Here is a 21,821-nt window from a genome sequence, read left to right as displayed (position 1 = left end):
AGAGTCACTCTCCCAACTTTCTCTAGCTGCTCTCTATATTTTTCAAGGCAGAGAAAGGTAAACGTTCTCATTACCTTATGACCAAGGAGGCAGAATGCCAGGGGAAGCCTCAGGGGCAACAAAGCTACCTGCAGAGGCCACACAGGCAGCCCTAGATTTAAATGGTGTCTCTGGTTAGAATGATAAGACTCATCAAGTTGGAAGGGACCATGAGGCAATGCAGGAATCTTTCACCCAACATGGGGCTCAAACCCATGGCCCTCAGATTAAGAAACTCATGCTCTACCAACTGAGCTATCCCCTCAGCTATATTCACACAAATGCCCTACCTCTTGCTTCTCCCTCCAGACCTTCAACTTGTATATTTTTATGACTTGGTCAACTCATCTTCTGCCCCCCCCCCAAACAAGTCTTCTCTATTCTTTTGGGGAGGGGGAGTGCAGAGGAAGAGAGTGGCAAACTTACCAAAGCTGTATTGTATATAGTTCTGGTCCTTTTACCTCAAAAAAAAATTGAAGAAAGTGGACAGAGAAGTTTTGCAACCTCCTTCACAATACAGTGGTACCTCGGATTAAGAACTTAATTCGTTCTGGAGGTCCATTCTTAACCTGAAACTGTTCTTAACCTAAAGCAACACTTTAGCTAATGGGGCCTCCCGCTGCTGCCGCGCCAACACCACATGATTTCTGTTCTTATCCTGAAGCAAAGTTCTTAACCTGAGGTACTATTTCTGGGTTAGCAGAGTCTGTAACCTGAAGCGTCTGTAACCCGAGGTACCACTGTACTAGAACTCGTGGACATCCAATGAAGCTGAATGCTGGAATATTCAGCCCAGCCAAAATAAAATACTTCTTCACACGATGCACAGTTGAACTATGGAACTCGCTCCCACAGGAATAATTGATGGCCACCAACCTTGATTGCTTTAAAAGATGGGACAAATTCACAGGGAAGGCTATCAATGGCTACTAGCCACGATGGCTATGCTCTGCCCTCCATAGTCAGAGGCAATAATGCTTCTGAATGCCAGGTGCTGGAAACCACAGGAGGGGAGAGGGCTCTAGTGTTTTGGTCCTGCTTGCTGGCTTCGCATTGAGACATCTGGTTGGATGCTGTAAGAACAGAATGCTGGACTGGATGGGCCATTGGCCTGATCCAGCAGGCTCTTCTCATGATAGGAGGTTGCCACTGGTCCATCAAGCCAGTAGAATTCCCTAAGCTGACTGGCGGTCCAGGATTTCAGACAGAGAATATTCTCAGCCCTACCTGGGTATGTCTGCGATTGAAAAAGTGGCCTTCTGCATAGAAAGCAGATGGTCTGCCACGGAGCTACACAAGAGTTATCAGAAAGTTTGCTTCTTTAAAAACGTGAATGCACTTCATTACATTATTTTTCTAAATTTCCTGGAACTAAGACCAGCCGAAGATGCTCAAGCAAAATTGTTGGTGGTGGTTCTTTTAAAAAAAGAAGTTGTAAAAAAAAGCACACAAGACACAATCAAATTAAAGACTTCTGAATTAAGATGTGATCTGAGCCGGTAGTAGACTGTTGGCTCTTGCTAAAGCTTCTCATGAAGAGAGGCTTTTCTTTTTTAAAAATGTTTAAAACACAGGCCGTTTACAAAAAAGTGACATAACCAAGGGCAGATATTTCAAAACATTATTAAACATTGCTCCTTTGAGCTCTTAGCCTTTAGAACATTTCTTGGACTGAGAACAGTCTCCTGTAAAGAGCCTTTTCAAGATTATAATTATTCTTAATATAAAAAAAACCCTCTAGAGTGGGAAGAGAGACGTTTTCTGGCTTAGAAATAAAAGGTATTTAGGAGGATCCAGCTCTATAAAACTGCACACTCCCCCCCTTCCTAGTTTTAAGGGAAGAGAGAAAAATGAAAAGCGGTTTCTAAATCTGTCATCTTACACCACATCAGGAAACAGAGTGCTCTGAAGTATTTTCATAGCCGCCTGCCAAACTTCCTAGAACACTGGCTTATTAGCCTACAGTTGACACAGCTTAGATCCTAGAAGAGAGGGGATGTCTAACCAAAATAATTTTATTTCAGGTACTCGTCAGCCGAGCCCCCATCAGAAGCATCCTGTCCCATAAGCCATGGGACTACATTGGTTATTTCCTTTCTGCGCCCCCTAAAAAATGACTTAATGCTATAACTTGCTTTGATGGTTCAAGGAAGAAGATCCGTTTCATATTTGACAGCCCTAAGGGTGGGAAACTGGACCACAGGTGCTTACAAAGTCGCTTTGCAAACTGCTCAGTGGGGTTTGCAAAATGCCGTACATGGAGCTCTGAAAGTATCGATCAGGCTGCGCCTGCAAAGCCCCTTTCAGCCCAGCAATGTCTTTATGTGTCCACACCTGACATTTGGCCGTGCCCATTAGCCCAAACAGCCTCATGGCCAAACAGGGAAGCCTGGGGGGCCAAATCTGACTTGAAAGTAGAGTCCCCCCCCCCCCCGCTGCTGCAATCTCTGTTCACTTTTGTAGAATAGAAGGCTGAATATTCTTGGAGAAAAGCTTTTCTCCCTCCTTCATAATACAAGAACCTGCAGACATCCAAGGAAGCTGAATGATGTAAAGTTCAGGAAAGATAAGAGATTGCTTTTTCGTGCAGCACACAGTTAAACTATGGAACCTGGTCCCCCGACAAACTGTGATAGCCTCCAACCTAGATGCAGTGTATTGAACACTTTTGACCAGGATGGTGCCAAACATCTCCTCCATCTGAGGATCATTGGATCTGAACTGTTTTCACACACTAATACCACATCCTGTAGACGTCTATCAGTTATATTTTATTTGCACAATCGGAATGAATTTCAGGAACCAGATTGCTTTTTCAGTGCAGCCTGAGCCGGAGCAGTCACCACTAAGAAAAAGAGGTTAGAATAGGCCAATATATATGTGGACTGCCCCTGGATCAAGAAACTTTCCTTCTTTAAATTCTCAAAGTTCTTAACCTAGTTCAAGGATGTCATCTGAACTAGCTATATGTTTAACTGAGTAGCAATCACTCCATCAACTGGAAAATATGACTTTAGAGCCGTCTTACCAAAAAATGACAACAAGGCATTCCATTTTGGTGACTGCCACCTTAGTTTAAGGAGCCATTTGGTGCCTAGCTTATACATATATCTGAATTTCTTACACTGCCTAGATGGCTTTGGTCACCCTGGCTGTGGCTGATGGGAGCTGTAGACTTCTGTAGGTTCACAGATTCCACCATCTCTGCCCCCGAATCAGATAACCCTCTGCAAAGCCATAAAAAAAATCAAACAACTGGAGAAGCAGAGGGCTTTAGCTGGAGCTAAAATGGTATTCAGTGGTTGGGTGTTGGGTGCTTTTGGCCAAGTAACTGGATATACCAGGGACTCAGCTATACAGATGCAAATGAAACGTTTTAAGCGTGTTTTAAATGCAATATACAATGTGACACTACATGGCGATGGCAAGCCTTATGGAAAATTCAATGTATTTTTTAAAATGCTTTTCTTTAAAAGAGGGGGAAGCATTTTCAGAACGTCTTTTATTTGTGTGAAGATTCCACCCAGGTATAAACTGACTGACTGGGTATCAGACAAAAGTCTTTCCTAACTTACCTGGAAATGCTAGGGATTGAACCTGGAAACTTCTACACACAAAACATTCCACTAGCCATATCCTCAACAAGAGTTCCCCTGGGGATAAACTGGCAGCTGGGGCAAAGAGAAACTGGTGAAGTGGACAAGAACAGGCATGCTACGAACTGCAGGGGGGAACGTGTAAGCCACTTTCATCGCCGGATAGAGAGGGTGTATAAGATTTCATGCACCCACACACCTGCATATGCAGATCTTGTGGTGGGGGGGAATCTCCTGGGTTCTAGAATAAAACTATATATTTGGAGCCTATATCAACTCCAGCACATGGAGGGATCAAGCAATGCTTAAATAATGACTCAGGGATTTTTTCCCCCAGCTCTATCCATGCCCCAAGCTTTGGTAGGAGGAATCTGGCAAGGTGGGTGGGTGAAGAGAGCCCACACTGCCACTCTCCATTACTTAAGAGTTCAGGCAGGTGGAGAATTAGCTACTCGCCCACAGCGTTGCAGTTTTTCACAGGTGAGTCAGAGCCCCAGTGAGGGAGTTCTTCAGCTGCCCTGTGACTCACCACAGTTACGTGCGGGCATGTAGGTGAAAAGTCTTTTGGTGGTCTGGAAGGCTTTTTCCAATTCCTACTTGGGATTCCAAAGCAACACAAGGATTACATGATGCATTCACATTCCTCAAGGATAAAGGAGGTTTGGAAATCTCCACAAAAGGACTAGAAGCCCAACAAAAGGGAAGAACTTTCTGAGAGAAAACATTTGCTTCGTTGCTGAACTTACGGCCCCTACAATGACTTGGCGCCCGCAAAAAGTCCCAGATTGTTTGTAGCCGTCAGGCCAAACTGGGCAAAGTCATGTTTGGGTTTGCCATCTTGATTCAAAATGGCGGCTGGCCAGCATTCAAGTTTTGTCAGCAGTTCTCTATCCCCTAGACAAAGAAAGGAGTGGCTTTCTTTGAGTGGCTTACTTCACAGCGGCAGATTGTCCAGAAGCTGCAATCCCCTCTCTAGAAAAATGTTTGAGCAAAGCCAGAGTACGACATAGCTTCACAAGCAAAACAGTTCTGCATCCATACTACGCATGGAGTGCTCAGATACCTTGAGGCAAGGTGGCAATTGGCAGCACTCAATACAAGTGGTTGCATCATTGTAGAAGAAAAACAGGGAGTTCTCCTTCCTTCTAAGCCAATGATATTTCAAAATGAATAGACAAGGAAGACGAGTTTCAGAAAGCATTTTATGGAAAATATTATTATTTTTTAAGGCACAGGCCACTTTTCAATTTCAGCATTTCAATTTTCAGTGACATTAGCTCAGAGGGACACTCAAAGCGACACCCTGCATGAGCCCAGTTTTGACATGATCCCCAAGCAGTATCAGTCCCCTCTCCTTTTAGATTATAAGGATTCTCCTGCAACGGAGGTGATACTTTCTACTTGCAAAGCTATCATTATTTCTTAGGCTAATTTATACCTTTCTTAACAAGCACTCTGGAGTGAGGCTCAAATACTTAATAGACACGCTATATGATCAGGGCAGTAATAATAATATCACGAATTCGTAAAACTGTTTTTAAATCTCAAAAGATCTTGATGTGCCGTGCAAAACTACTTTAAGAGGTCTAGCTTGCTTCAACCACTCCCAGGAAGAGAACAGCCATCACACAATGCATGTACACTCAGTGAGTAATTCAGACAAAGCAATCAAGCTAAGTAATATAGGCAGAAATGACTCTAAGTTGTTTTATCCTGAGACACAGCATCAGTCCACTTAGCTCAGCATTTTCTACGCTGACAGGTAGCAGCGATCTGGAGTTTCTGCCAGCCCTACCTGGAAAAGATGAAGACTGAACTTGTGACCTTTTCTAAAGCAGGTGTTTTACCACCCTTCCTCTCAACGAAACAGAAAATATTGAAATCCAGTAAATAAGCTGAGTGCAATATGCAGTAACTCATTTCAATGCGTAGAGAGGATGCTGTTTATATAAAGCCCTACAAAATAATGTATTTTTAAACTTTTATAGAGTCTTTCCACTAACAGATTGGATGGGCCAGCACAAAGGAATTCCTAAGGAGGACAGAATTTGTCATTGCAACTCTGTATCAACAGAAGATGCAATTCATGTGTTCCTTGAATGCCCTTTTTCATAATGAACACAGAAATAACTATATTTACCCATTGTTAAGAACACAGCAGGGAAAGTAATCCCTAGCAAAAACCTGGGGTTTTTTTGCTGTCCAATGTAGAGAAGTATATATCCTTCAGAATTTCTAAATTTCTTGCTAAGGCTCCACAAATCTGTGCTATTAAAACTTAAAGGGGGTATGGGATATTATCTATCTGTTAAACGTTAAGGAGTAGAAATGTAAATCTTTATTGTTGTTGTTGTTATTGTTTTCATGTGTATAATGGCTGTCTGCTAATAAAACATAATAAACTGACTTAACTGTGAAAAGTATCATAACACAAACTGCAGAAATTACCACTTCTGTACTGAAGGTTCACAAAGAGGTAACAATTAGGAAAAAACGTTGATCGCCAACCAACGCTGAAGATTCCTGGGACACTAAGAATTCTCTAAAACACCCCACCAGAAATATGGAGTCATCTTCTTGCAGAAATTGCTGTGTGTTTTCAGTCAGGTTGAAAGCACTTGCATAACAGATGCTCAGCAAACAACGACTTTTAAAAGGCATGTGAAGGCAGCCCTGTTTAGGGAAGTTTTTAATGTTTGGTATTTTATTGTATTTTTAATCTTTTGTTGGAAGCCGCCCAGACTGGCTGGGGGGGACGAAAGATGGGCGGGGTATAAATAATAAATTATTATTATTATTATTATTATTATTATTATTATCATCATCAATCCAGAAACTGACAAATGCTACACAGCTGATGTAAGTAAGATGCTGACACCAAGAGAGACAAAGATTCCAGTGAAGTACTGCAAGGCACCAACACTGGGTGACCTCATCAATAGGACACACTCTGTAGTAGCAAGAGAAAAATGTAGTGAATAAATGCATCTATATGAAGATAGGAAGCTGCCTTCTACCGAGTCAGACATTCATCCATCTAGCTCAGCAATGTCTATGGCACGGAGGAAATGGACAGAGAAAAAATCGTAACATGGGGAAAACTGTGAAGTCGGTCATCACTTATGTCACGATTCCTGCTGCCCCTGTTGCTATGTACTATAAAAAAGTCACAAGATGTTAAAGGTAAGGAAAAATGTACCAGTTTCAGACACCTAAGTAGCAGCAGTTTCCAGGACATTACCTCGTTCACTTTGACATAGTAACATCCTTATTTCTGACATCGTGATGTATTGGTGTATCACGATGTTTAGTTGCAGATACGATGTTAAGACAGACATCACTCAGGCAGCACAGCCAATGGTCTGGGATGATGTGAATTCTGATCCATCATCATCTGGGAGGATATGAGCTCCATACCTTGACCTATCCTTTGCTTCTCTCAGGTTCAGAGACCGGACAGAATCTAGGCACTTGATTTTCAAGGGAAAAGGTTTCTTCTTTCAGCCGCAGTGGCTGATGCCCCATTGTAGGACTGCCAGCACACAGTCTCCCCAAAGGAAAGGTTCTCAAAAGGATGTTACTTTTTCAGTCCATCCATTTAGAACAAACAACAAAAGGGGAAAACCAAATGTAAATTTAAAGACCCAAAAAGTGGCCTCAGTAAGTTGTTTGCTCTTCTCACCCTCCCAAATTTTTTGGATGAATTCACAAAACCTTTTACAAACTAGATGAACCTCGTGGTCCCTTCCAAGTCTTCTATGGTTCTGTGATTCTAAAGCAGCACGATTCTACAATGTGTGCGTGCCAAGGACCGCTAAAGCACAGAATACACAATGTCAATTATTATTATTTATTTGTTTTAAAACTGGAAGGTTGTGCTATCATATTTTTCTTTTGACATCATGCACTGCAATTCCATTCATGCAACTAAACTGATAATGCTAATATCTACTGCAGAAATATTCGGGGGGGGGGGGTGTAACTGCTTTCCTAGAGCAAATGCAATTAGTTCACATTAGTGAGCCGGCAGTAGTGACTGAGCAATGTGAAATAACAGGATATGGATTAATGTAGTCAGGATATGATCTAAATGGAGCAAGACTCCTGTATGCCCATCACTGTATATGCTCTCTCCTGCCTGGCTTTGCTGCTGCTTCTCCACCTCAAATAACATTAAGATTACAAGAAATGCAATTCAAACTCTTCCTCTGCTTTGCTCAATACAGAATTAGAAAGTCACTACATGAAGGAACGGTGAGCAAGTAGAAATCAGCGTTTTCCTGTTGATGTTACAAAGAAATGGCCAGAGCGTGGTACTTAAGTTTGAAGTTGCTGTATGATATGAAAACCACATGGTAATACTTCCAATGCCGCAAAAGCAGATTACAGTGGTACCTCGGGTTACATACACTTCAGGTTACATACGCTTCAGGTTACACACTCCGCTAACCCAGAAATAGTGCTTCAGCTTAAGAACTTAGCTTCAGGATAAGAACAGAAATTGGGCTCCGGCGGCACGGTGGCAGCAGGAGGCCCCATTAGCTAAAGTGGTGCTTCAGGTTAAGAACAGTTTCAGGTTAAGAACGGACCTGCAGAATGAATTAAGTACTTAACCCGAGGTACCACTGTTGTTAGTTCATGAAATCTGGGCATTAAAGTCCAAGTGCAACCTTGAAAAAAATGAGGTTTTTGACTTCAGCAACCCTAAATGCAAGAGCGGTTTTGTGGAGGTGGGCTGATAAATGAGTAAGACAATGGAGATTGAGACTTTTTCCAATTAGATTTCTCCATCTTCACATTAAAAACCAACAGTAGCAAGTTCCATTTCCCAAAATATACCTTTTCATTTTTAAAATGGAGCAAAAGAAAGAACTGAGGCTCTAGCCTGGGTAATAACCCAAGGAGCAGCCTTTCATCCCCCGCCTCATCTGGGGCCCCAAGTTCTAGAATTTGTTTGTTGTATTCAACAATTCAATTTGAATAGAGCTATTCAGATTAATAAACCTAAGTTAGTCTGGCCATTAACTTCAGTTGGTCTGCTCTGTGTAGGACTAGTTTTGAATACTGCCCCTCTTTCAAGAAAAAGGCTAACTATGGAACAGAAAAGAAATAGAAAAAAAAAAAATACACGGACAGGGCTCAATCTAATAGTATGGAGTTGTCCTATATAAATAGCTACTCTGGAGTCAAATTAAAGAATGCAGAAAAAGCAAAACAAAGCAGACTGTAGGGTGTGGAGTTGCATGGACTCCCTGCCCATGAAAAGCTAGAACGTCAGAGAAAGGACAAGTCTGAACCCATCCACATTCCATTTGGAACAAATAATTCTGCAAAACATGGTACAGCATTCACAATCAATTAATCTCCCACCTGCAGTCCAAAGTTCATAAGAGTCAATAACCTGCCCCATATTTTTTTAACCACCTCTCAGATCCAGGACAGCAACAACACAACAAGCTCAGGGAATGAGTTTTGAAGCCATTTATTCCACAGCAATCTACCCTGTAAACTTGGGCTCACCAGCATGGCAACTGTGAAAACAATGGCACCCTGGAGGTCTTCTGCTGATGCCTGAGAAGCCGCTGAGATCACCACCCCTGCCTCACCACCACTCACTGCCTGCTTGGTCATGAGGGTGGTTAACTTCTTCTCCCTTGAAACGAATGTAGAGTTGAAGGAGCAAGTTAGAAGAGGAACGCTTTCCCACTTCCTCTTTCAGCTCTACCAGATGCCCAAAATTTAGATTAGTTCTACTGGATTTTCCCAGATTCCTCACTCAGGGTAGGGAGCTGCTAATCCAGGGGAAAGAAGTGACGAGAGTAGGTGGTGTCTTCAGCACCCGCCCCAATACACAAATGTGACCACAAACCTTAAGAGGATGGCTACAGACAAAAAGGCAGACCCCTTCCAAATTCAAGGAAGACTTTCAGAGCAGTTTGACAGGGTCCTGAGAAACACAGATACTTAAGAACAGCATGGGGTACCTGTTTGGCCTCAAGCAAAGCTCTCTAAATCCCAGTTTCTGCAACAAAGTACAGAATAGGCAAGCTTCATCTACAATAACTGCACAAGACAACACAAGAGTAGCCAGTCAGGACATAAACCGATCAATTCAGGATGGCCGAAGTTGTAAGCAACAACCCCCCCCCCCCAAAAAAAACAGACTGACTTAATACATCCAAGTTCCTCCACGCACAGTGTTGAACAAGGGCCATCTGGGCTGAATGACTCACACACTTTTCTATAGGATGACTGTTCTCTTGCATGTCACTGCTACAAACCAACTGCAAGGCAAGTAACCTACAAGTTATATGCTCTAGTTGAGATTCCTGCATTGCAAAGGGTTGGACTAGAGGACCCCGGGGGTCCCTTCCAACTCTACAAATCTGTGAAGAAATAGAGCAGTGAGGAAACAGACTCGCCAAATCCTAGAGATGCGCTATGAGAAACCTCAAGGTGGGCACCCACTCCTGCCTGTCTGCAGCGCATTGTTCCCCCCTCCAAAAGGTACTAGATATCCCAAAAGTCTGAGAGCAAAACAACTTCTCCATGCTTAACTATACCAGGGTTACTAGAGTTTGCATCCATGTTGCGGATTTATGAGATTTCATCAGCAGCATTCAAAATTGGCTTGCTTAACTGGAGCACTCAGTCCCTGTCTAACTGGTTCCCCATTAGCCTCCGGGATTCGCCGTATAATTCTTGCACATACTACAGTGTGAGATAATAAAAAAAAAGCCAAGGGTAATATTTGGTTTCGCCCATGTACTTCAAAAGTCATTCTCAAGCAGTGATATTATTTATATGCAGGAACAGAATGTGCATTAATGCAAATGGGATGCTGAACTGGATATACAGCAGAAGAAAGCATTCCTCTTTTTCTTTGTCTGTAACAAGCGGGAGAAGATTTGGGAGTTTGAAGCTCGAACAGAAAAACAATCCTGAAAATGTGTCTCTTTAAATTTAGGATTTGAGGAAGCAGAGGAGAATCAGACACTGGATTTGACATATGGCTGGGGCAGAGAACAGGATCAGGCTGCATCCCTCAGTCTCCCCACATTCAATGGTCCAACTTAGCCAGGTGAGCGGGACTGCCCACCTAGCAATCACCAGGTCTCATGTATGTCAAAGTTCAAGGGGGATCAGCTGATGGGGTGTTACAGAGACCTTCAAATACATGCACCCAGAGCCAATCAGCTGACTGGAAATGGGAACACACCTTTAACAGGGCTTGATGAAGCAATCTGCTTAGAAACTCATAAAATTTGAAGGGTCCCCCCACTGCAGGGGGTGGGGAAGCTGTCTTAGCAAGCAGCCTCAATTGCAAATGATTCGAAACAGAGCTGCCTTGGCTGCACTCAGGATTTTTCAATGGGGGGCTACCTAGGACAGCTAATACCTTAGGGGTCTCTCCCATCAGTGATGATCAGTTGAGTGGAGTTGACAGTGTGCAAGCTCCCAATTGCCGCATCCATACCTGCCCCACACATGATATTGTATATGGGGCAGGTGGGCTTTTGTTTTGTGAGGAATGGCCTCACAGGCCAAACTGGGCCCCATGCTAGGCCTGATGAGACCCATAGGACAAAGGTTCCCATTTATTCCTTACCTTCACATCCCACTCTGTGAGGTAGGTTAGGCTGAGAGACTGTGACTGGCCTGAGGTCTTGCAGTGAGATTCATGGTTGAATTGAGATTTGAATACTGCTCTCCCAGGTCCAAGTCCAACACTAACCATTGCACCCCACACTGGTGAAATATGACCACATATGAGATTTGGTGAGGCACTGCAGCTAAGTACAGTGGTACCTCGGGTTAAGTAATTAATTCGTTCTGGAGGTCCGTACTTAACCTGAAGTACCACTTTAGCTAATGGGGCCTCCTGTTGCTGCTGCTGGAGCACGATTTCTGTTCTCATCCTGAAGCAAAGTTCTTAACCTGAAGCAATATTTCTGGGTTAGCGGAGCCTGTAACCTGAAGCGTATGTAACCCGAGGTACCACTGTACACAGGCTGAAGTCTCAGGAATTCAAGCTCTCTTCTCTCCTGCACACAACTGGTCTTCCAGCCTCATCAGTTTACAAAGCAGAATTATATACCTGAAATGTTGTACAACTGCTGCTATTAACTGCCCCCACAGTGAACATTATCTACAAGCAGAACTTCAAAGTATTTCTGGTAAGAGAATGAGTCAACTCCGTGGCTTGTATCAGACCCAGGCTGCATTTAACAACTTTCTGATCCTTTTTTTTTAAAAGAGACATCATCAATAACAAAGTTCTAAAACCTTTTACAAGTTTCACCTTCTTTTTAAATATTATTTCCTTTCCACAAAATATGGAACAGCCAATGCAGATACACCATCTCAGAGCAAAAGGGGGAAAAATTATTTATGAGAAATTAATGCTTTCTTATACAGGGACAGCAATTATACTTTTAATTTCCAGTCTTAGAAACTTATCCTTGACATGCAACAGTGGGATCAATTTATAACTATAAAAACAATTCAAACTATAAAAAACAAGCAAGGCATAACTATTACAGCAGAAACACAATAGTACAGGTTCAACCAAAGAGGTGTGTCCCACAGAACAAAATGCCGTAACTATCAAAGGCCAGTGGAAAGAGGTTTGTCTTCTTATGGAAAGAACTATACAATGAAGAGGCACCTCTGTAAGAAGAGAGTTCCACGGTTTAAAAGCTGGCACAGAAACAGTCAAAGCTGCCTCATACAGTTAGAGCACTGCCCATCCAGCTCAGTATTGTATGCACTGACTGGCAGCACCTCTCCAGCATTTCAGGCAGGGGACATTCCCAGCCCTAAATGGTGGTGCTCGGGATTGAAACCAGCGTTAGAAACTCAGGTATATAAACTAGGCGCCAAATGGCTACTTAAACCAGGGTCACAGTCGCCAAAACAGAATGTCTAGTTGCCATTTTGGGGCCAGACGGCTCAAAAGTTGTATTTTCCAATACGGCTTTTTGGTTCCAGAAATTCGTTCTGATTGTGCAAATAATATATCATGAATAGAATTCTACAGGATGTGTTGCTAGCGTGTAAAAGCAAAGAACCAAGGATCCCCGGCATGCACCTCCAGGTGGTGAAGACATCAGGCGCCACCCTGGTGCCCGGGAATCTTCACTTGGTTGCAAGTGGCTGATAGCCGGGTGCAAAATGCACATGGCGAATTTCAAATGCTAATTGAAACAAGAACCTTTTGCATGGAAGGCTCCAACACTGAGCTTCTGACACTTCCACAGGAAATAGCTCTCTGCTGGGCTGCCATTCCCCACACTTTTGACGGTGACAGAACTACCAAGAGCACCTCCAATTCTTTTCTTAACACGCAAGAATGGAGGCGGTACGCATATCTGATATATTCATTTTTTTGATATCAAATAACTGCACCAATATTTATACATTTCTTGTATGTGAAACCACGACACAGTCATGGAAAACACAACCATCTATTCTCCTTGGACCTAACACTCTATGGCTGGGTTTTTTTTAAGTCTCCCCTCTGCATTTTGATTCCATTCCAATGAAGCTTGATAAAAATCATACCATAATCTTTCCTTGTTCTGCCCCTGTTAATATTTTTTCCCTTCCTCTGCCATCTCCCTAGGCTCAATTATTCTGGCACATTATTAATAAAGTATCTAATTTTAAATATTAAAAGAATCCATACCTCTAGGCTAGACATTCTTTTCTAACAAAATTAGTCATATGAAAGGATATTTTCCTTACAAATCAAATCCTAGTTCTGTCCAGTCCTTGCAAAACCCAATTCCTAAAGGGAACTGAACTGATACCCCGGTTGACTTCACTATGCTGTATCAAGGATCCCAGTTCTGACACCTGGATTCAAGAACCCTGTGATATACGAAGTTGCCTTGGTCCTTGGTGCAAGGCTCTTGGTCTCTCTAGCTCAGAACTGTCAACAGTGACTGGTAGCAGCTCTCGAGGGTTTCAGACAAAGGTCTCTTCCAGTCCTACCTGGAGGTGCCAGGGACTGGACCTCAAACCTTCTGTAGGCAAAGGGAAAGGTCGTAGCTCAGCAGAGCCCCTGATTTGCATGCAGAAGACCCCAGGTTCAATCTCCAGCATCTTCACGTAGATCTGGAAAATACTCCCTGTCTGAAATCCAGAACAGCAGCTGCCAATCAATGTCAACAATACTGAGCTAAGGGGACGAATAGTCCAATTCTGTGTTAAGGCAGCTTCACACACTCTTGAAACAGCTCTATCACCTAGCTACAGTGCAGCATGTAGCAGTCTATATTTCTCATCTTTTCCTCATTTCACTGAATATCACATCACTTTTCCTCTTTTAAACATCTCTCTAGACATTCAGCCATCCACTAACTGATGACCAACTTCATGGGCTGTTCAATATGTGCATTTGTAACTATTTTTTGTGTTTCTGCCTAAAATGTTTTGATGATGCTTGGTGGGGGTTTTTTGCTGGTTTGTTTACAAAAAGTGCAAAAGTTTGGGAGAAGGAGTTCTGTATGGTCTGCCTAGTTCCCTTCTCTCCCCTACAGATCCTACCCTGCTCTTTTTCCTGCTAGGGGATTGTCTTGCTCTCTGGAAGCATACACAAGGCCACTGAAGTGACTCAATAGGGAACTGATTACTTTGCTGTTGTTGTTGTTGTTGTCGTCTTCAGAATTCCACATCCATGATCTGACCCACAGAGGCCTTGCTCTCCAGCCCATTTGCCACACCCAAATCCCAGTCTGTTTAAACCATGCTGAAAACCCCGATAGGGATGGCTGAGCCCACGGGGGGGGGGGGGGAGAGACCTTCCATTTTAGCGAAACAATCTATCTGCTCCATGTGACTCAGAGCCATGCTCGAAGAATGCATCACTGTTCAGACCAACAGTCGCAGCCTCACGCGAGAACAGCGCATTTCGTTCACACACATTCCTTAGGGATGACACATTCTTATCCAAGGGCCTCTAACGGTTGGGGCTTGTGGCTTCTTCAACCCCCCCCCCTCCCCACCTTAATCCACCCAGTACTAGGATGACTAAGCTGACAAAAATTCCTACCCAATTATAAACCCACTTAAAGAGAACAAGCCAACCCCCCCACCCCAAACATACACGCACCCCCCCAACCCCTTTGCCATTCTATACTGCAAGTTTCTATTCATAGAAGGAAAAAGAGGAGGGGGAAAAGTCCACCTCGAAGACCTTGCCCACATGCTGAATACGCAATGCCTTTTCTGGGCGCACGTCTTTCTGGTGCGCTTTTGGAGAACGCATCTTTTCTACCTAATCCAATTCATCTTGCCTTATTAAAAAGCCTTTTGCATTTATACACAAAGAGACACCGGCGCTTTAATGCAAGCCAGCAAATAAAAATTGAGTCAAGTTACCAACATAAACAGAGATTAAGGCACTGCCGAGAAAAGTAGAAGGGGGGGGGGAGAAAAGACGAGGCATGAACACAGACATGCTGGGTGGGTGGGGGGATTAATCGAAACAAGAGAAATATGTCTGACTGCCCTGGAAAACCTTTTGCAAATTAAATATTCTGCAGCAAACGGGGGCAGCGGAGAATGGCTCAAACCGAAAAGGTCACTGTGCTTAGATAAAGGTTTGCTCAAGCGTTTTGCAAAAGGACAAGGTACCTGAGAAGCACACGTTGAACTTTAAGAGGAGGCCATTGTAAGCCACCAAGAACACTCCTGGGGGAGAAAACAGCACTTAAATGCATTTTCATGAGAAGGTCAAAGCCTTATTATACAAAAGGTGAGGGAGGGGCGGTCAGAGGGAAGGAGGCAGGGATGTACGAGAGATTTGCTTAGGACACTTGAACAGAGGGTCAGTTTGCAGAGTAGGACCCGGGGCTGCAGGTAGGTATTTGCATGTTAAGAATGCAGAGAACACTAGTGAACTCTTCTAGCCTAGTCTTCGCCCTCCCACCCAAGACAGTGAACATTTAAGCATATAAATGGGACAATTTGAGAAGAGACAAGCCGCTTGTCTTTAGTTAAGTGTTCATTGGTGCAGTCACACAGGAGTTCCACCTCTGGGACCTAAATGGAATGTCATTGTGGACCATGCCATAAGCCTAGAATTCTTACTTTAACTAAAATAATTGCTCCCCGCCCCCGATGAGGTTATCCTCTATGCTACTTTTTACATAATTTTTAATCACCCTTGTTCAGTGTCTTAACAACTCGTTCACAACTCGTTTCAGAAAGAATATTTGGGGAGGAAGTCCTTAAAGGCCTAGTTTTGCTGACTGCTTGTGGCTGTAGGGTTTTAACTGGCTGGGGGCAAAGAATGGGAATGGGGCGGGCGGGCTTAGGGGGAAATGTCAAGAGTAAAGCCAGATGAATGTCATGCGTTGCAAATGTCTGCATAACAAAAAACACCACACAGGTTCGGATTAGCTAGGGATGCCATACGTTCAGAATTTCCCAGACACAGCCAGGATTCGTCTGTAAAAAATGGTCGCTTGAAAATGTCTGGGGAAACCCAGTCGAATGGCAGCCCATATCGGAAGTGTGGCAACCCTAGATTAGTAATTTTTTAAAAAGCAGAATCTCTTAAATAAGAGAAGCAAGCGTGATCCAAATCCTGCTTTGGAAGGAAACCATGTTTTTCTGTGAACCTGTTGTGGTTTTCCTTTTGGTGGTCCAGTTTTCTCATTGTGCAAGTGAGTTTCACATCAATATTGTTGTTGTTTTATTTTATACTCGCCCTTCACAAGCAGGTCCCAACAGCATTCTTCACACTTCTGCTTCCCAACAACTTGTATTTGGAGGGCACATACTAAGCTATCATCACTTGGACAAACTGCAAGAAAGGACAAGGACACAAGACCAGCCCAAGGGGACCATCAAGCCCAGCATATTGGCTTCAATGAAGTCAAGCCAGAGGAAGCCTATCAGGATGTCCTGAAGGCAACACAGACTTTCACTGCTTGCCCTCCGAGCATGAAAATCACAGGTACTTTGGCTTCAATTTAGCATTCACGGCTAATGGCCATTGGTACACCCCTGATATGGCATTCTGTCTCAGGGTTTGGAATCATGCAGAAACAACATCATGAATGTACTTAATTTCTAATTTTATCTATTTTTCTCTCCCTCCCCAATCAAAAACAAACAGCTGTTGCATTTATCAGCTGTAGAATGCCCTGCACTACAGCCATTCCAACCTAGTAATTACATACATTCCCAGGGACATAATTTGCTATTATATATAGAGATATATAATAAATAGATCGGTCGGTGCTTTAAGTGCTGGCCAAGTAGCCACAGGCGAGAAGGAATTGCACGAAGGCGAGTGCATGAAATTCCATAAGGGGAACACTCAGTTCCCTCCTCTGCACCAAGCACAGACTGCAGTGGGTTCTTGCAGGAGCGGTGTCCTTTGCTAGCCCCCAGCAGCAAATGGAACTGGCTGTGGCTCAGCAGTAGAGCCAGTCAGAAACTCAGATATATTAGCCAGGCGCCAAATGGCTCCTTAAACCAGGATTACAAAATACCTAGTTGCCATTTTGGGGGCAGGTGGCTCGAAAGTCGTATTTTTCGACTTGAAAAATCCTGAAATTTCAGTTCCTGAAATTCATTCTGATTGTGCAGGTATCAATGACAGAATTCTACAAGATGTGTTGCTCATGTGTGAGGGGAAAAAATCAAGATCCAAGGACCCGACAGGCATGCACCACCAGATGGTAGAGACATCAGGCATCATCCTGGTGTCTGGGCATCTTCACTTGGTTGCGAGTGGCTGATAGCCAGGTGCAAAATATACCTGGCTCCTGGCAGATATCGAACGTTTGCATCCAGCAGTTCCCGAGTTCAATTCCCAATTATCTCCAGGAAGAATCCTGTCTGAAACCCAGAAGCTAACTAACCCCCTTTTTTCCCAAACAGACTAAGCCCCTTCAAGACAGGCACCAAGACTGAGCCCTGAGGTTCAGCCATCCCCAAGGGGCTAAATTATGATCACTGGCAACCACTCCCAAGAAGAATTGGATTCCTGCAGTGCAAGACCAGACACTCCAGAGAGAGGTTCAAATCATCACAATGTGACATCATGGTCTACGGTATCAAAACAGCAGCCAAGAATTAACAAATGAATGGGAAAACATTTTGCCTACCCCGTCAACTTTCAGATATAGTTCAACTTCCGTAACTTTGTAAGAATGTAAGAAAAGCCTCTCTGGATGAGACAAAAGGCCCATCTAATCCAGCATTTCGTTTCGCAGAGCTGCCAACCAGATGCCTATGGGAAGCCCATCAAGTCCTACAAGAGTTTAGCAGTCAGAAACAGAAGCAATGCTATCTCTCTAATGTCATTTGTGTTAGCAATGTGTAGTGTTTGGTTAAAAAGGGGGTATTGGTCATGTTCATGAATTGATGTACAGTATTAACTTCTCCAGTTCTTTTTTCTTTTTTGGGGGGGGGGGGGAGAGAGGAGCTGTTCTTGGCACTTACTGTTGACGGATATAAATACTAAACAGCAACTGCTGCAAGACTGCTCTGTTGGAATCTTGAAGCTCTGTAGCACTGCAAAGTGCCCATTAGCAATATTTAAACATACCACTTCACCCATCCTTAACTCATGAAATGTTTTCCTCCAAGTTGCCAGTTTTTCCACCTTCCGGAGACTTTTTTGTTTTGCACTTAATTTTTTTTATTTGCAAATAAAAAAGATAAAAGAAGAAAAACTAATAAAAATATTATTAAAAAACACTGCCAGCTGTTAATAAAAATAAATAAACAAATAATTGATATTCCATCAGTCCTGATTTAAACATACAAATTAAAACAGGCCAGTCCACTGTTTTGTTTTAAGTGAGGTTCCGGGTCTCCACATTTCTCTACTTGCCTAAGACCAGCTAGATCAATCTTTCTCTAACTCACCCATGTTCACCCACAACCAATGGGCACCAGCCCCACCAAACTCAGCTTGTGAGGCCTTCGACAGCCAGGCCAAGGAGAAAGACACAGAAATCCTTTACAACCCCACTTTATGGAGCTGGAGCTGGTGCAGGGATTACGGAGATGATGTATGTGAAGCATTTTCAAACGCTCCAAAGTGCTATCGAGAGGCTCTACAGCATTCATTCAGGACAATTTAATCAATGACAAAGGCTAACAAAGTGTCCAGGAAGAAGGGAACACACAGGAGGCTCTTTCAGGTTCAGAATTCCAAACTTCTTTCCCACACTTGTTCAAAAGAAGCCTTTGGCTTCAAAAAGAAGAAGAAAAACTTTTTTAAAAAGAAAATGAAAAAAAAAGAAGGGAAGTCCCCTTTTGCAACCAGCTAGCCACCACACTGTTCAGGCGCCTCTAACAGAGGGACTGACTGTGAAAGCAGATGGCCCAGTTGAGCAACAATCCACATCCTCCCCGTATAGGTTAGATTAGCAGATTTCTGAACAACAACAAAACTACTGCTTTGCTAGTACATCCTGATACTGCATGCATTCAAATTTCAAGAATGCAATGTTGGAAGCACCGTGTTTTGAACAAATCCTTTTTTTATTGGAAAGGCAAAAAATAAAAGGAGACAGAGAGGAAGCTCATGAAAAAAGAAAACAGCTACCTATTACAACAGGTGAATTAGCTGGAGGAACTGCTTGTATTTGGCCCAGTGTTCAAAATTAGGCAGCTGCCAGGTTCATTCTGCACCAGGCAATCAAACACTTGTGACCAAGTGAAGATGCTTGGGCGCCAGAATGGTGCCTGACATCTCCACCATCTGAGGATCATTGGATCTGGACTGCTTTCACATACTAATACCACATCCTGTAGAAGTCTATCAGTTATATTTTACCTGCACAATCGGAATGAATTTTTTTTTTGGGGGGGGGGGTTGCTTTTTCTGTGCAGCCTGAGCAGAAGCAGTCACCATTAAGAAAAAGAGATTGAAATAGACCAATATATAGCTATGGTTTTTCCAGTAGTGATGTATGGAAGTGAGAGCTGGACCATAAAGAAGGCTGATCGCCAAAGAATTGATGCTTTTGAATTATGGTGCTGGAGGAGACTCCTGAGAGTTGCATGGACTGCAAGAAGATCAAACCTGTCCATTCTTAAGGAAATCAGCCCTGAGTGCTCACTGGAAGGACAGATCCTGAAGCTGAGACTCCAATACTTTGGCCACCTCATGAGAAGAGAAGACTCCCTGGAAAAGACCCTGATGTTGGGAAAGATTGAGGGCATGAGAAGGGGACGACAGAGGACGAGATAGTTGGATAGTGTTCTCGAAGCTACCAGCATGAGTTTGACCAAACTGCGGGAGGCAGTGGAAGACAGGAGTGCCTGGCGTGCTCTGGTCCAGGGGGTCACAAAGAGTCGGACACGACTAAATGACTAAACAACTAAACAACAACAACAATATATATGTGGACTCTCCCTGGATCAAATGACTTTTCTTCTTTAAGGTCTCAAAGCTCTTCACCTAGCTCAGGATTATCATCTGAACTAGCCAGAAGTTTAATTGAAAATCAATTAATAGTCACGCCATCATTTGAAAAATAAGACATTAAAGCCCTCTTGCCCCCAAATGGCAACTAGACTTTCCATTTTGGCGACTGTAACCTTGGTTTAAGGACCCATTTGGCACCTAGCTTATATATCTGAGTTTCTAACACTGATTTGGCCATGATCTGCTTGGGGTGCAGTGGGCTCCAGGATTTTTCCTTAACAGTGAATTCGCCACCAGTGGCCAACAACCACAGTTGCAATTTTATTGAATGAAACAGTTATACGCACTGCCTTTCATAAGGACAACAAAGAAGTGTATAAAACACTACAATAAAGTTACAAAACTCAGAATGAAACAGCAGCTGCTGCATCTCCTTGCACTCCTGTAAGCCACTGACCTACTCACTCGGTCATGAGATGGTTACCCTTTTCACCTTTGAAAAGTACACAGAACTGAAGAAGGAAATTGGGAAAGTGACACTTACCCACTTCCTCTTTCAGCTCTATGCACTTTTCAAGGCTCAGGATAGTTTGACTTCTATTCAGATCCCTTGGAAAAGCAAAGTGCATGTGTGAATTTTGTCTGTCTCCTGGTTTAGGGACAGATTCAGGGAAGGAAAGGGGGAAAGTGATCAGAGTGGGTGTTGTTCGTAATCACTCAAAAATCCAAATGTGCCCACGGGTCTAAAATGGCTCTTGACTCCTATGCTAGGTCAAACAAGCAGGCAATTCAAAAGACCCATTAAGTAAAGTTCATTAGTAACAACAAATGGATGCCAACTGCAAATACTATATTAGGCATGATCGTAGGTTTTTGGCTTTTTTTAAAAAAAAAAGTAAGTGCAAGTAAAACAAACATGGTAAATTAGATCACTCTCTAGGCAGGGCATCAGAAAATTTTCCAATGCAAACTACGTATTTTCCAATACAAATTAGGCCGATTTAAGTAGGAATGTTTTCCAACTCAAAATTTTCCAAGAAACCTACATCAGGGTTAAGCACTGCTGGGACATAAAAAGCTGCCTTAAACAGAACCAGACCATTGGTCAATCTAACTCAATGGTGCTTGGTGTAGACCAGGGACGTCCAACTTCCAAGAGACTGATCTACTCACCATTAAAATCTGGCAGTGATCTACCGGGGGGGGGGGGGTCAGGTCAAAGTTGTTGAGCTTTTTTTTATGGAAGGGAGGAAATATTCCTTAATTTAGGGGCTAAGGTCAAATAATAAAAAAAGGCACTCACCAAGAGATCGCTAATGAGACAGTCAGCCGACTTCCGCTCTAGCAATCTAGAGGACAGGGAGAGGGGGCAGGGATGTATGGAGGGGCCAGCAAACTACCACAATCTACCAAAACCTCCCAGAGATCAATCAGGCAATCAAGATCGACCTGTTGGACATCCCTGGTGTAGACCAAGCATTCCCAAACCGTGCACCATGGACCACCAGCGGTCTTCAAGCTCCATTCAGGAGGTTCGCAGCATGCCCACATCAAATATTCATATTGATTTTTGACTATATTTAAATTGCTTCTTTTGTTTCTTATATTGCATTTTATTGTATTGCAATTTGAATTCTATGGAATGCAAATCATAATACAATGTTACAATATAAGCAATAAAGACACCATTAAAATTCAGGCTGAAAAATCATGAAGCAGTCCACCAAGACCATCAGCAATTTTCAACTGGCACATGGGGGGGGGGAAGGTTTGGGAACTACTGG

General features: G+C 43.2%; 1 protein-coding gene and 1 long non-coding RNA gene across 3 annotated transcripts in view; one reads left to right on the top strand and one right to left on the bottom strand.

Moving 5' to 3' along the window:
- The window catches only part of IGF1R (insulin like growth factor 1 receptor), a 182,957-nt gene that overhangs the window by 125,675 nt on the left and 35,461 nt on the right, over positions 1–21,821 (bottom strand). The window lies entirely within an intron of this gene.
- Positions 800–19,316, top strand: LOC310663927. Its single transcript, XR_014504682.1, has 3 exons — positions 800–8,026; positions 8,271–11,437; positions 11,647–19,316. It is a non-coding gene; the product is annotated as an uncharacterized lncRNA (long non-coding RNA).

Source organism: Podarcis tiliguerta, assembly GCF_965153285.1.
Source record: "Podarcis tiliguerta genome assembly, chromosome: 14".
Taxonomy (NCBI): domain Eukaryota; kingdom Metazoa; phylum Chordata; class Lepidosauria; order Squamata; family Lacertidae; genus Podarcis; species Podarcis tiliguerta.
This window is presented reverse-complemented; position numbering and strand designations above follow the sequence as displayed.